Here is a 15,804-nt window from a genome sequence, read left to right as displayed (position 1 = left end):
ACTCAACCTTCCTCATTACCTAGAGGAAAACAGTTTTGGTACTTACTTTCCTCACTTATCTAGAGGAAAATAGTTTTTTATTCAGGCATGTCCAAGGGTCAGCTCCCAGTGTTCTCTCCTGTCTATCTGATGAATCTGGGCATCTTGGGGCAGTGTAGAAATTGCCTCATGTACACAGACAGCCCTCTCCTCCTACCACCCAACACTACCACCTGTGAGAGATGCACTTATCTAGCCAAACTGGAAGTAAAGCTCTCTCCAATCAAGACTGAACTTGACAGTCAAGAGGAGAAGGTAAACACTTGCACCACACTACACTCATCACATAGTTTCACTAAATCTACACCACCAAAATCCACACACAGAAACACAAAAACATTCGCGGAGACTCTCAGTAATAATCTGTTCAAGCGACAGAGACCTCCAAAGCATAAATGCAAGCAACCTCCACCACCCAACACAACCCAAATGACACGTAACCCGCAGACTCAGTGTGCCACTCAACCACAGCCAATAAGGCAAAACAAAGTACCCAACACACTAGTCATAGTTGACTCTATCTTCAGGCACATTGATGTCCCACTCACCAGGCTAAACAAGGAGAAGGTTACTGTCAGCTGCCTGTTGGGTGCCAGGATCTGCCACATAACCCACGCACTCAGGTCACTCCACAACAAGTACAAATATGACTCTATCATTGTCCATGTTGGTGTGAACGACCTGAGATGTACCTCCCTGGACTACATGAAAAGAGACATGGAAGAGCTCTCCAATCTTGTAGCCCAGGCAGGCATGACCCTAGCCCTGAGTAGCATTCTGCCATCACCTAGAATGATGCCGCAGTACAAGGACAAAATGATTGACTTCAGCAATTGGCTAAGCTTCTGATGCCATTCTAAAGGGATCCAGTATCTGTCTGCCTGGGATAACATGGTCGACAGACCACAATGCTTTGCCACAGATGGCCTGCACCTGTCACCCTGGGATTCCGGATACTGGCTAAGGTTCTTGTCGCCCCTATAGTGCCTTTTTTAGGCAAGGTTCAAATGACAAATTCACCACCGTAACAGGAACAGGCAAGCAAAAACTGAGGGTGATGCTTCTCAGTGCTAGAAGTCTAATTCTCAAAGTGCACTCACTTGAGGCACTCCTTAAAATGGAGAACATCGATATCTGTGCAGTGACTGAGACCTGGTTCAAGGCTCCAGAGAGCACCCCTGCACTACCAGGCTATAACTTACCAGGTTACTTTTCGGCCATGTAACCTGGATCGGAACACCAAATGCGGAGGTGTGTCCATATTCATTAAGGATATCCACACCTCCAGGCTAGTTGCTCAGCATAATGCAGCCGAGGTTATCCAAGTGCAACTAACTTTGGGCAAAACTGCAATCCAAATTGTAGCTTGCTACACATCACCCACCATGCCCCAGGATTCCCTCTCCTCTTTTCTTGATGTACTGGAAAATATTAGGGTTCAACCAAACACCCTAATAATGGGCGATTTCAACTACTCCACCATTAACTGGGAAAACTACTCATGTACCAACTCCTTCATCAACGCTTTCCGGAATTCATAAACTCCAATGCCCTGGATTAACTTATCCACACCCCCACCAGGGGCAACAATATCCTAGATCTAGTCGTTACCAACATGAGTGACCGGTGTTCCATACCTGAAGTCAACACCTCATTGGTCCAATCCGACCATAAGCTAATTACCCTAGATATCCACATCCTGCCCCCACCCCCCATTAAGGAAACCATGGTAAAACAATTCTCCAAAGCCAACTTCATGCTTCTTAAGACAGAAGTGTTGAACTTCATGACACCCATGCAGATGGACAATACAGTTACGACTACTGAATCCTACACAATTGTACTTTATAAGCACTTACATGAGTGCATGGATCGTGCTATCCCAAACAGAACCAAGACGCTATCCTCCAAAAAAAGGAAGCCAATCTGGTGGTCCCCTGCCATAAACAAAACTGTACAACAGTAGGAAGAAACTGTTGCAAAAGAGAGTAAAATCCCATGAGTGGAGGAGCTCCCTGGTCAGCCTCAGTAAGAAGCTGCAATCCCTGATAAAATCCTCCAAAGCTAGTTACGAAAACAAAATCACCACTGATTCTAAAGACAGCCACAAAGCATTCTATAGCTGTGTCAAGAATCTCAATGGCAACACTCAGATCTGCTCTGAGTTGCAGCACAATGGCACTAAATATACAGACCCAACTGATATTGCCAACATCCTGGCAGATAGGTTCAGTGCTAACTTTACCCCCCTCTCACCCCCAAAAGAGCCCATCTCTATACCGGAAGAATGCAAAGTTCCTGTAATCATGGCTGCACAGGTAAAAACCACACTCTCCAAAGCCAAGAACACAGCATAAATGGGACCAGACAACATACCAGGCTGCTTTCTACATGAACTACAGAACGAACTGGCACCCCACCTAAGTACCATGTTCAATCATAACCTCACCTCAGGCTTTGTGCCTGCTGAATGGCGCACAGCGATGGTTATCCCACTTCACAAGGGGAGAGCCACCACGGACCCCGGGAACTACCGCCCCATTAGCCTGACGAGTCTGGTCTGCAAGGCCATGGAACGTATCATCATGGGACTTATAAACAAAGACATTGGTAATCTCCAAACTCTGGACCCCACCCAGTTCGGGTTTGTAAAAGGCAGATCATGTCTCCTAAACCTGATAGACTTCTTTGAAGCAGTCACCAAAGCCGTAGACAAGGATAAGGTGGTTCACACAGCCTGTCTAGATCTTGCCAAGGCTTTCAACACCATCCACCACTCTGGAATTATAGATAACCTCACTAAACTAGGTATAAATCCCTATGTCACAAGATGGGTTGCCAACTGGTTCACTAACAGAACCCACACTGTGAAAGTATTTATTTATTTATTTATTGACATTTGTTAACCGGGCTTGTCCAACTGGGCTTGTGGCCCTTTTTCAGTGGAGACCCGAGGAGAAAAGCTCCGTAATACATTTTAAAACAAGTACAATTTTAAACAATATTGATATAATAGCAGTTATAGCAAAACGATTCACATATGTTGGGATACATGCATAAAGTTAAAGTTGCATTAAAAAGAAGCTAAATAACAATTTTTCATTGATATAGTTCAATAGGTCAACAATGAACATTTTTTGTTTGTATAAAATTGTGCAAATGCATAGTAGACACATTGGAGAGAGAGGTGTAATGAGGTACTAAGTATGGTCCGTTTGAGGGCACATAAAGGGAAGGAAGACTAGGTAGGGTCATGGCAAGGGCAGGTTCTGGAGTTGAGAAAATCAGCTTTTAGTTCATTTTTAAAGTGTGAGGTGTGGGAGACTGAACGTAAGTCAAGGGGAAGTTTGTTCCAAGCATGGGCAAGGGAGTGTTTGTAGAGTAGTTTGCCTACTGACCTTTTTGGGTGGTAGATATCAAGTAATTGTTGGTTAGAAGTACGGAGGGTCCGGGATGGGATGTAGATGGAGACTAAGGAAGCTAGAGATGGACAGAAGGAGGGTTTATAAAGAATAGAGTGTAGCATATGAAATTGATATGATAGCAGAAACTGGGGAAGTTCAAGCCATTGAAGAGAGTTTAAAGAAATGCAGTGGTATGAGTTGTATGGGGAGTTAGTAATGAATCTGGCTATTTTATGGTAAGTCTGCTGCAGTTTGTTTAGAGTGGAGGCCTGGATATTGGTAAGAACTGGGGTGGAGTATAAGAGGGAGGGGAGGAGGAGTGCCTGGCCCAGGGTAAGTCTAGATTCAGGGGTTAGGAATTTTTTGTTCCGATATAGCAGACCTAGTTTCTGGTTTGTTTTTTATACATTGGAGTATGTGTAGGTTGAACTTGAGTTCACATCGATAATGACCCTAGGAGTTTTGTGTGGGTGTCAGGTTGGATAGTTGTATTGTTAGAAGATGTAATAAAAAAAGGAGGTTTTGTGATGAGAAAGAGAACTGGGAAGGAAAAGTAGGAGTTTGGTCTTTTTGGGATTTAGGATCAATAGGTTGTGAGAGAGCCATTGTTCAGTGGATAGTAGGGCCTGTTGGGTCAGGGAGTGTAGTTCAAGAATGTTATTTGAGATGGATATAAGTGTGGAGTCGTCGGCATACTGAATAAGGGAGGATTCTTTGCATGAGGTGTAAAGATCATTGGTAAAGATGTTAAACAAAAGGTGTCCCAAGATGGAGCCTTGGGGAACACCAATGGAGATGGGAAGGAAAGGTGAGGAGGATGAGAGCCATTTGACAGATTGTTCCCTGCCAGATAGGTAACTATTAAACCAGGCAAGTGTGAGGGGGTTATGCAGAGATTTGCGAGTTTGGATAGTAGTAGAGGATGAGAGACAGTATCGAAGGCTTTGGAGAGATCTAGGAAGAGACAGGACATGAGTTTATTGTTGTCTAGGACCTCTGCAATGATATGAGTGAATGAGAGGAGGGCAGTGGTGGTGCTGTGGTGAAGACAAAATCCATGTTTGGTAGGGGTAAGTAAGTGGTGTGTGTGTGGAGATGATTGAGAAGCTGTGAGTGAATACATTTTTCTAATAACTTGGAGAGGGGGGACAGAATGGCAATGGGTCGGTAGTTTGAGGGGTCATTGGAGTTTCCACCTTTATGAAGAGGGATAGTGAAGAAAGATTTCCAAAGGATGGGGACAGTTGATTCCAGCATAGATTGATTAATTAGTATCGATACAGGATAGGCAGCTGAGTCAGCAGCAAGTTTGAGGAATGTAGGAGATAGATTGTCAGTGGAAGGAGAGCAAGGTTTTAGCTTGAGTAGTAGAGATTTGATGTAAGTAATGGGAACTGGCTCAAAAGAAAACAAAGTTGTGTTAGTGGGACTTGGAGAGGTGGGTGTCGAAGTAGAGTTTGGCTTAGAGGTTACCAGATTTTGGATGGAAGAGGTAAAGTGTTTATTCAGGAGGGTAGCTGTTTCCTGAGATGAAGAGTTAGGGTATGGGGAGGGATTAGAGGGCTTTCCAGGATAGAGGATGTTGTTGAAAGTTGACCAAAATTTTTGAGGATTGGATTTGTTGTTAAGCTGAGCAGAGCTATAGTATAACTTTTTGTCATTAGTTGTATGTTTTTTTGCAAGGTTTCTCAGTTGCCTGTATTTTTGAAGAAAAGGTGGTTGTTTAGTTTTAGTTCTGGTTTTCCAAGCATGATCTCTTTGTTTCATAAGGGACCTAGTCTCTTTGGAGAGCCAGGGAGCATGGTTTGATTTTACTCTGATCTTCCTTGAGGGTGCTAAGGAGTTTAGAGTATTTATGAAGATGCTATTGAAAGTGCTTACAGCATCGTTTAGGGGGAGGTGTTTTAGAATGGACCAATCTATGTTGTGAAGAATGGAGTTAAATTGGGATGAATTGAAAGTCGATAGTTTTCGACAGTCTTTGATAAGGTGGGGTTTAGGAATATGGGAGTAGTGTCTTAAGATGGTGGTAGGGAGATGATCATTGAGGGAGTCAGGTAAGGTGGTGGGATTGTGGTATTGGTGGGGGGAATTGGTAAGGATCTAGTCTATGATGGAGCTGGAAGAGGAATTTTTATGGAAGCGAGTGGGAGATGTTATAAGTTGGTGGAAGCCGTGTAGGTGGATACTGAGTTGGGGGGAGTCAGTTGTGAGTTTGGACCAATCAATGTTGACATCACCAAGGATAAGTAGCAGACTCCAAATCCGACTTCAGACCAGTGACAAGTGGAGTACCACAGGGTTCAGTCCTGGGTCCTCTCCTGTTTGGTATCTACTTCTCTGAAGTACAGGCTAACACAGAAGGTCTTTGGCTAATGAAGTTTGCAGATGACTGCAAACTACGAGCCATAATCAAAACTCCTAAAGATGTGAACATCCTACAAAAGGGCCTCACTGAGACAGATGCCTGGTGTCAAAGCCATGGCCTCAAGCTCAATGCCAAAAAGTGCATTGTCATCCCCTTTGGTAAAAACTCTGTACCCATGAACTACAACATAGGCGGTAGTATACTTAACACCGAAAGTGTGATAAGAGACCTTGGGACACAGGTGGACAGTAGTCTCTCCTTTGATGATCACATCGCCACAGTAGTCAGGAAATGTGGCACACCTCATCACAAAAGGTTTCTCATCCAGAAAAAAAGAGGTCATTGTTCCCGTCTACTCATCACTCATAAGACCCATTATAGAGTACAATGCCCCTTTTGGTATGTACCTCACAAGACATCTACAACAACTGGAAAGGCCGCAGAAATACCTCACAAAGAGGATTACTGGCCTCAAACAGATGCCCTATGCAGACCGTCTCAAAAAACTCCAGCTCTACTCCGTCGCTTATTGCTTACTTAGTGGTGATCTCTGCCTAACATACAAAGCTATGTCAAACCCAGAGCTGTTGGACATGCTCCACTTAAAGAAATCCCAATCCCTCCGAGCTACATGCTCTAGGGACCTAAACCTTGTCACCACAATAAACAGAACGTGCCGGAGGGATAGATTCCTGTCCCACAGACTTCCCATACTATGGAATAAACTACCTATCTATATCGAACAAAGCTCCTCATTAGCACTCTTCAAGAAAAATCGTGATGATTGGATGGGAAATAGGATATTCACCCAGGGGATCACCTCTGTGGCTCTGCTCAACAGTGGCACAGGAAAATAATTTTTCTTGGGTGGCAAAAGCCAGTGTACCTTTGTGGCTGGGCTTGTATAGGCTCCAGGGTCGATAGCCTAGTTACCTACCTATGAACAAGTCTTATCCTCCAAACCTCCTTACATATGTTTTCATAAAGACATTGTGTCCTTACGCACCAGTCTGTCCTTTATGCCCAAAGTAGCTACCGAGAACAATATTGATCAATCCATCCAATTACCAGTGTTCTTTCCCACTTTCTCTAATAAAGGGGACTATGTACTCTGTCTTCTATGTGATCATAGACAACTCTGTTATTCTGTGTACAGGACCAAACAACACAGGAAGTCTATGGCAAACCAAACGAAAAAACAAGACCATCTTCTGAAAAGTAGATAGGTAGTGATGGGTGCCTCCAAAACCACACAGCAAACACAACAAAGTCTTGAGTTTAAAGTTGGATCCAAGTAAATAAAAATCCAAATCTTTTTTGTACAAACAAGTGAGCGCTTTCGTTATTAGTGAATTGGAACATAATTGTTTGAAATCATTACAAAGACAGGATATAAGGATTATGAAGCCAGATAAAGGTGGGGGGGGGGGTTGTGATCATGGATGTGGAGACCTACACTCAAAAATTGTATAGCATGCTTGATAGTGAAAACTATAGAGAAGTCTCACTTAATGAACTGAATGGGGCCTACAGAAGAATTTCGGGACAATTAAATGATATGTTCATAGAAAGAAGAATTGACATTCCATTATATAATTATTTAAACATTATCACTCCAAGAGTCCCATTATTCTTCGGTATACCCAAAATCCTCAATGACCCCCCCCCCCCATGAGTCCGCTAGTGGATGGAAGAGACTCAATTTCATCAGCATGCGCTCAGTATGTAGATCAAAAATTTAAAAAAGTGTTAGTAAGAGAAACCCAAATTTGCAAGGATTCTTGGACCTTTTTACAGCATATTAACAACTTAGTCTTTGATAAAAATGACTTTTATTAGTTACAGTTGATGTGAAAGACTTGTATACTGTTATCCCACATACAGTTGGTTTGGATTGGGTTAATGAAATTTTGTTAGAACACAGAATCCATCAAGAGAAAATTAATCTTATTTTAGAACTGTTGGAAGTAGTATTGTTAAATAACTTTTTCTCTTTTGATGGCAAATATTACCTTCAACAGACTGGTGTAGCCATGGGCTCAGCATGTGGGGGCGCATTTGCCAATGCAGTCATGGCACATTGGGAGAGAAAGTTTGTATTCAAGTCTATATACAATTCTAACATCAAAATGTACTACAGATACCAAAATTATATAAGTCTAATATGGGAGGCCCCCAAGAACTGTTCGATTCTTTTTTATGTTACATCAGTACCACTACTTCTTTCCTACACTTCACTTGGGTAGTGGATAGTCAACATATGGATTACTTGGATGTCCATCTTTTTAAAGACTTGGGTAATAACATGTATGTTACCACTAGCCATAGAAAAAAGACGTATTCCAACTCATTTCTTCATTACAGTAGTTCCTATCCCAAGCACCAGAAATGGTCGGTTGTTAAAGGCCAGGTGGTAACAGCAGCTCGGATGGTCTCAAGGGAAGAAGATATTGAGATGGAATGCACTTATTTGAAAAAAATGCTTTTGAAGAGAGCATATCCAATAGATTTAATTAACAAAATATATGAAGAAGTGACTAGTAAAAGACAGTCTGGACATTTTAAACCCATAGTGGGTTTCTCTTTTGTAGACGAACATCAGCCTGTTAGTCAGAGTAATAGATCTAATATCACATCACCAGGCTTAGTTACTAATTTACAGGCAAATGAAGACACTAATTACCAAGGAAAGGAAGTTTTAGTTCCCATTTCCACATGTGATATTCCTTTAGATCATCATATGCACAATAACAATAGAGGAACTTTTTTTAAGAATTTTTTATAACTACATATAATACAGACTCAAGTGTTTTGAAGAAGTTTTTTTCAGAAAAACTGGGACATTCTCATGGAGGATGTAGACATGAGGGTCAGTGTAGGAGACGGACCTTGTATAACATATAGAAAAGGCAGGACTGGGACATTCTCATGGAGGATGTAGACATGAGGGTCAGTGTAGGAGACAGACCTTGTATAACATATAGAAAAGGCAGGACTGGGACATTCTCATGGAGGATGTAGACATGAGGGTCAGTGTAGGAGACAGACCTTGTACAACATATAGAAAAGGCAGGACTGGGACATTCTCATGGGGATGTAGACATGAGGGTCAGTGTAGGAGACAGACCTTGTATAACATATAGAAAAGGCGGGAACCTAAGAGATCTTTTAAAGAATAAGCATCAGCCTGTCAAACAACAACACCCAGGTACCTTTAAATGTGGTTCGTGCCACTGGTGTCATAAACTGAAGGTGGGAAATTCTTTTGAAATTAATGCTGTAAAATATAAAATCAAAGGCAAATATAATTGCTCTTCCAAAGCACTCATGTACCTGGCTGAGTGTAACCTATGTCCTGTGTTTTACATAGGTAAAACAGAAAGGAAATTCAGCCAGAGGATTTATGAGCATATGTACGCCATTAGGAAGAACAATTCTAATAATGCCTTGGCTAGGCACATCAGCACAAATACAAACCATGGTTTCTCTTTCATGGCCATTGATCATGTTGACATGGATGATAGGAGACCAAGGAGCCTCTATTTAGAACTAAAAGAATTGAGGTGGCAGATTTTGCTAAGAGCATATAACTGGCCAGGCATTCATGAGATCACCTCTATCACACCTGTGTTAAAACTCAAGGTTTTAGAAAGAAATAAAATTGTGGATAAGTGATTAAAGTTTAGTTATCTATGAAAGTTCAAATCACTATCGAGCATATGAGTGTATATACATACACATTTTAAACCAATGTATAATTTGTTGTTTTTTCTGGGGACAGAAGGGTTAAACTTTTGGTGATGATGTCATGATTTTTACTTAATTTTTTATTCACAAATGCAAGAGTATGTATTATTTAAACCTTGCAAGGTTTTTATTCAGTTGTCTAATGAAGTTTATATTTTAATAAACTAAAGTTCTCACTTGTTTGTATAAAAAAGTTTTGGATTTTTATTTACTTGGATCCAATTTTAAACTCAAGACTTTGTTGTGTTTGCTGTGTGGTTTTGGAGGCACCCATCACTACCTATCTACTTTTCAACACAGGAAGTCTGATCAGCTTTTTGTAGCTTTCTCATCTAATAGACTTGGACAAGTGGTATCTAAAATTACCTTGCCAAAATGGTTATCTGATTGCATCTCATACATTTACTCATCCAAGGGATTGGAATTACCTAGACCTCCCAGGGCTCATTCCACCAGACCTATGGCTACTTCAACGGTCTTCTATTCTAGAACTTCTGTTGATGACATTTGTGCAGCAGCAACATGGTCTAACAGTCATACCTTTGTATTGCATGCAAGTTGGATATCATATCCTGGAACAGGGCCTCCTTTGGTTCGATGATGCTGTGGCATATCCGTCCATGAGGGCCACCCTGGATCTACGTATCTAGGGACTTTGACCCTATTGTAAGGAGGAATGAAGAAGACAGCATCAGATTAAAAGGTTATGTCTTACCATAACTTGGGATCTGTGTTGTCTTCTTTCATTCCTCCTCACTTTCCTACCCAACCATCCTCCTGTCTTTATCTTCTAGAGGAACCTAGATTATGGAGGGACTCTTACGTCCCATGTCTGAGCCTCTTCTGCTGTTCCTTTGCTGTGTGGAGGTTGGATGTATGGAATCAGCAAACTTGATCTGAGGTACTTAGGTGGATGTAGTGCATTTTGGGTGAGAGAGAGGAGCTTGAAAGTTGGATTCATGTCTGTAGAATGTGGCCAAGCCGGATCCGAGACCACATTGTGAAGAGGAATGAAGGAAGACAGAGTAGATGCCAAGTTATGGTAAGACATAACCTTTTATTTCTTTCTCACTTGGCCAGGGGCAATCACTACAAGTTACCTCACTGGCTGGACCTTCTCACAGAAGACCAAGGGATCTGTTATTCATCTTCGCTTGTCCTTTCTTCAACTGATGCTATGCTTGATATGTTTTTGATCCCTTTTAGCCACCCTTTTTCTGAGGACGTGCTTCAGGTCTTGCAGTAGGCCAGGAAGCCTACTACCAGGAAATCATATTTGTCCAAATGGAAGAGATTTTGTGTCTGGCGCCTCTGTTGCTATCAGGATCTTCTATCTGCGGTGGCTCCTCTGGTCTTTTCTTATTTGTGTGATCTGATCCATGCTGAATTGGCATATTTTTCAGTTAAAGCTCACCTATCAGCAGTAAATACTAAAGGCTTGTCTGCCCTGGAATCCTCCTCTGGCTTCTAGTATTGAGGTCAAACAGTTTCTTGAAGACGTCCTTCATGTCAGGTCTCCTATGAAGCCTATTCTGCCTTCTGGAGCTTCATTTTTGTTCTTGGAAAAATTGAGTCAGGCTCCTTTAGAGCCTACTGCTTCAGCTTCCTTACAACGTTGTACTTGGAAGACTGGCCAAGAGGGTTTCTGAATTTCAGGCCCTCATGGCTGCTCCTTCTTTCTTAGTTTTCCGCAGGGACAGGATGTCTCTTTGGGCTAATCCTTCTTTTACATTCAAGATGGTCACTGAGTTGTTCATTAATTAGTCTGTTCATCTTCCTTCCTGTTTGCCTTCTCCACAGTCTGCCAGTGAGAAGGTTCTTCACACCTTGGACTTGTATAGACAGCTCAGATATTATTTGGATAAAACTAAAGTTATTCACAGATCTGAGCAGCTTTTCATCCCAGGTGTTTGGGCTTAGCTGTTTAAGCAGACCATCTCTTCCTGGATTTCTAAAGCCATTTCTTTTTGTTATTCTTTTCATGGAAATGTCTTTCCTCATCAGTAAATGCTCACGCTACCAGAGCTGCTGCTTCCTCTGGTACTATTTTTTCAAAAGGCTGGATACCATTTTCATTCTTGAGACTGCTGCTGGCTCTTCTGTCAATACCTTCACTAAGCATTATAAGCTGGATGTTATTTCCAGGGCTAGAGATGGCTTTGCCAGGGCTATCCTGCATCTGTTTCTTAAGGGTTCTTCACTGCCATCCTCCTCCTCCCAGGTTTTCTCTTGAGCTTTTTTTTTTACTCTCCCTTATGTAAGGAATACTGTAGCAGTGATATGGAAGGACATAATACAGTTGTTTAAAACCTTACCATAACAGTAGCTGTCCTTCTCTTCACCGTTGCAGTATTTGCTCTCTCTCCTGCCCTCTCTGCTCTAGCCTGTTCTTGTCTTCCTGGATAAAGGGTTCCTCTCTCTCTCTCTCCTCTTTCTGGATGCACATTTTCCTGCTGGTCGCTAGGCACTTTGTTCCTTCTGTGGCTTTTCATTTCTGAAGTGTGTGTATCCATATGTCACCTTTATGCTCTACACTTTGCGTAGGGAGCATACATTTACAGTCCCTGTAAATACTAAAGGCTTTGGTATACTGGCCGGATGTTGGGCTATCCTTGGCGGGAGATCCCTTATGTAAGGAATACTGCGACAGTAAAGAGAAGGATGTTTACTGTTTTGGTAAGATTTTACAGAACTGTACTTTCTCAATAAAAAATATATGAATTATACTTAATGGATATAAGTAAGACTGTCTTGAAAATTGGCAATCCCTGATATATTTCTACATAGTTGTTTTTCAAAGCCTAACCTGTTGAGTTAATTGTTACTTCTCTGTAAAGTTTTGCATGTACTGTTGTGTAAGTTGTGATTAAAAAGTCCCAAAAGGGTCAATCTACCTTCCACATATCATGTTTAGTTCTAAATAAAACTGAATTGAATGGAAGAAAGCATACTTCTGGCCTCCTTCTCGTAACAGCTTTCTGCTACGTAGCTATTAGTTAAACCTGGGTCACCAGCATTAACAGCTGTGAGCAATTCCTCTGCACCATTCAACTGATATTTGGATTAATTTTTAAGCTGTTTAGTTAATTGCCTATTTGTTTCATTAAAAGTGCATCTCTGTGGTGTACAGTGGGGTTGAAAACAGTCACCTTATTTGAAACAAGTTAGTTTTGGATTGATAACTATAGTTGAACAGGTTCAGTGTAGAATTACTCAGCATGTAAGGCTTTATCTTTTTAATATACTGATAAGCTGGAATCCTTCTTGTATTTCATATGCTTATTCAGATACATATAGAATTCATTTTTGAGGGAATATCCGCATCTCCCTTTCATCTGTGTTTACTTCATTACATTGTTTAATGTAAATGTTGCTGTTTATTATAAACTATTTATTTTCCATTAGAATTAGTAATTTTTGAATTAAATATTAAGCTACATAAAATACTGAGGAAGGCAATTCTGATTTTGTTTTTTCTATTGCACAGTGAAGACATGATTTAGAATATGAAAACTTGTATGATAACTCATCCGGGATGGCATTTTTACTGCCAGTCTTCTACTTCCCAAGCTTACTGTACTTGTAACTTCTAAAATTGCTCATAATATGCTGTTTTTGTTCATAATATACTGTTTTTCTCAAGTGGATTGGTAAGGTAATACAACATAGGAAGAATATACCTGCCTAAGCATAGCTGTCTCTTTTTACTCTGGAATTTTAATTACTGTGATTATCTTTTCACAAATTCTCAGTGACCATTGATTATTATTTCAGATGGCCAAATAGCTCCTTGTCAGCTCAAGAAAAAATCCTTAGCAAGTGTGTTAGCTGACTGTTGACATCACATCCCCTTCTAGTAATCTGTGGGAAACTTGAGGCACACTCAACATGCATGTAAACATATTCTTGTGGAACTTTGTGGGTCAAATAACAGCTCACATGTGTGGTTCCTATTTTTGCAGGGCATTTCCAGCGATTATTTTTTCCTCACTTTCTGTTTGGCAGTTTAAACCAGAAAACATTTCTTGAATTAACTTGTCTTAAATCATGTGCAACTGAATTGTCTAATAGAATAATGGTTATCGCTAGTAGCTGTGGTATGTTGTTGAACAAGAAGGCATTCTGTTCCATGTGTCCTGAAGTATAGTACAGTGATGAAGATGTTAACTTCATGTCTGACCTGGATCTGATTCCCCTTAGTTCCACATACAAATATTGTGCCCCTGAGCTAGTCCTTTAACTTCCTTATGCTCCCAGGTTACCCATGAAAAAGGACTTCTCTCACACTTCTCATCTTCTTCTTCTTTTTTCGGCTTTTCCTGTTAGGGGTCGCCACAGTGGATCATCTGTCCGCTCATGATTGGCAGTGCAGTTTTACAGTGTTGAGTTGCCAGCCCAGCGCCCAACCTTCCACAGAAGGCACACACACACACACACACACACACACACACACACACACACACACACACACACACACACACGCACACACACACACACACACACACACACACACACACACACACACACCTAGGACCAATTTAGAGTGTACAATCCACACTTCTCATACATTAACAAAATCAGGAAAAAAAATCAGTCAGGGTGTTTTCTGCTTCCTCTGCACTTTCATGAACAGTCAGTACATTTACTTGGATAGAGATGGCAGTCAGTAACAGCAGTCTGTCTACAATGGCTCTAGTTTTGGTATGAGTATATTTTGTCATTTAACCTGCTTTGCAGCAGACTACTGTCATTACATTTACAAACCAATACCAATGGGTAAATGTAATTATAAAGTGAAGAGTTGCCACAAGAGAAAGCCTTCCAGACTTTTGCTAAAGTATCTTTTTCCATTTAGTCATTAGTTGCTGAGTTTCTCTTACTATATTTCAGCTTGAGATAATTTAAACTGGCATGTGTAATAACAAAACCAAAAGTACTGTAGCATTGTCCCACTATTGTTAAAACTTTTCATAAATATGAAGTAATTATGTCAAGGCTATCCCTGCTGTGATCAGTCCTTTTGAATTCTTCTGCTGCATTTTGCATTGTATATGTCATACTCTACTTAAATGAATAGTCCATGTACAAGGTCAAGTATATGCATACCCACCTTAATTAGGTAAATGTAAAACATAAAATATGGACCCTAAAGGAAGGAGTCTCGTGTTATTACTGTCACTTTCGTCCCTCTCACTTTGTTCTGCATTTACATTCTTGAGACAACAGTGGGCAATAAAAACAAATTTTGCAAAACTGCACTGTTATGCAGATATATGTAGAGTTAACTTTCAATTTTTTGTAAAGAATAATCCCTCAGAAATAATGAGTGCTGAGTGTGGGAAGGAATAGGGGGTTGTAGTCTTGTTGCAGATCATGAATTAAATACAAAAGCAAGAAGATTGCAGAAAAGTCATAAAAAGGTGAAATGTTTGATACTTAACCAGGATATATTTTGTGACAAATGGGAATTCGTCTGCGTTGTTTCATTCTGATTTGTTGCAGAAAAACAGCACCCATGGTAAATGAATTATAAAAAACAGTCAAGTAAATTAAATAAGCAAATATATAATAATAATGACAAGTATATATTTTTCATGTTCTGCATTTTGTTAGAGCAAGGCAATAAGAGTTACATTTTTTGTAGTTGTTTGTAAGTATAACATTGTTTCATTGTTTGCAAAGCTGAGAAGGTAATATGTAAATGAGGTTATCTACCCGCGGTAGTGGTGCTGCAGTAGTATTGTCGCCTCACAGCAAGACGTTGTCGCGTTCGATTCTCTGCTAGAGCGTCTTCTGTGTGGAGGCATGCGTGAATGGGCGTGCCTTCGTTGAAGGTTGTGCGCCAGGGCTGGTAACTCGGCATGTAAAAATCCACTACCAAACATTAGCGGACCGGAGTTCCGCTGTGGCGACCCCTAACCGGGATAAGCCAAAAGACACAACAACAACCCTCTTAAACTTGTTAGCTCATGTTATGATTTTGCCTTCTTCCATAAACAGTGATGATAATTGCTTGATTCCATTTCTTATTTCAAGTTTAGATCTTTTGGTCTTCAGAGATGTAACATTGCTTAGTTTTAATGTTTGCTTGCAGTGATATCCACTACACTTGTCATGAGCTTGGTGGACACCCAGCATAAACTTGGCTACTCTTAGTGGGTGGGATGAAGGAGAACAGTGTGAATGCTTGGGATCCAAGTGAGAGATCAAAGTAGGTGGAAGAATGAAAAGAACGCAAGTGCAGTG

General features: G+C 40.8%; 1 protein-coding gene across 7 annotated transcripts in view; it reads left to right on the top strand.

The window, feature by feature from the left end:
* MYO18A (myosin XVIIIA) overlaps nucleotides 1-15,804 on the top strand; it is a 2,129,602-nt gene that overhangs the window by 1,341,231 nt on the left and 772,567 nt on the right. The gene's annotated exons all lie outside the window — the stretch shown is intronic.

The sequence above is a fragment of the Protopterus annectens genome, chromosome 13.part0 (genome assembly GCF_019279795.1).
Source record: "Protopterus annectens isolate FY-2018-M chromosome 13.part0, PAN1.0, whole genome shotgun sequence".
Classification (NCBI taxonomy): Eukaryota; Metazoa; Chordata; order Ceratodontiformes; family Protopteridae; genus Protopterus; species Protopterus annectens.
This window is presented reverse-complemented; position numbering and strand designations above follow the sequence as displayed.